Below are 959 nucleotides of genomic sequence, written 5' to 3'. Positions count from 1 at the left end.
TACACATGGGTGCAGATATTTGATTTACATTGGCTGGTCTCTGTAATTCTAAGGCTTCCAATCTACGTGTTAAGGTTGCAATCTTGGCCTCTGATGCTAGGGTTGGTTGAATTTGATGCATTCCTCCTCTTGAAGGTGTAGCTTTATCAGGTTCCCTAGTTGTTTCCCACTGTAAATTTTTCTCGGCTAGGTCTTCTAAGAATTGCCAAGCTTCAGTAGTTTCTTTGTCCATAAATTGGCCTTGGCACATGGACTCTAGCATGGTTCTTGAGTTTGAATCTAACCCCTCATAGATGATCTGGCATAGTCTCCAAGTTTCTATTCCATGGTGTGGGCATTGGGTCAAAAGATTCTTGAAACGATCAAAGTACTTCCAAAATGATTCACCAGCTAGTTGGTAAAATTGATTTATTTCATTCCTAATCCTAGCTGTTTTATGATGGGGAAATACTTTTTTAAAAATGTTCTCACAAAGCCCTCCCAGGTAGTGACAGAATAGTTTGGCAGACTATAAAGCCACTTCTTAGCATTGTCCTTAAGGGCAAAGTTGATTAATCTAAGTTTGACCTCATCCTCTGTTAATTGCAGTTTCATGGTTGCACATACCTCCTCAAATTCTCTAATAAATATATAAGCATCCTCTAATCCTGTGAATTTTGGAAGCATATTTATGATTTGAGGTTTGATTTCAAAATTGTTAGCTGTGGGTTGTGGCAACCTGATACAAGATGGTTGGATGGAGCCAACTGGATAACACAAATCCTTAAGGGTCATGGGTTGGATTGGTTCAGCCATTGGAACAACAGGAATTGACTCAATTCTAACTAGACGACCCGACACTCTTCTCCACACACGAGGTGTACGGTTCTCGATGTTTATACAATTTTTTTTTTTTATAAAATTTTTATGTATAAGGAAAAGAAAGAAAAAAAAATTCTAAAGAGAAGATCCTAAGGAGT

General features: G+C 38.1%; 1 non-coding gene across 1 annotated transcript; it reads left to right on the top strand.

Annotated features, from left to right (window-relative positions):
• The first annotated feature begins 320 nt into the window (after positions 1-320).
• Positions 321-427, top strand: LOC140854904 (small nucleolar RNA R71). The gene has a single exon (XR_012137998.1). It is a non-coding gene; the product is annotated as a small nucleolar RNA R71 (small nucleolar RNA).
• Positions 428-959: the final 532 nt, after the last annotated feature.

This window comes from Elaeis guineensis, chromosome 1 (assembly GCF_000442705.2).
Source record: "Elaeis guineensis isolate ETL-2024a chromosome 1, EG11, whole genome shotgun sequence".
Classification (NCBI taxonomy): Eukaryota; Viridiplantae; Streptophyta; class Magnoliopsida; order Arecales; family Arecaceae; genus Elaeis; species Elaeis guineensis.
The sequence above is the reverse complement of the archived record's forward strand: the minus strand, read 5'-3'. Positions and strand labels throughout refer to the sequence as shown.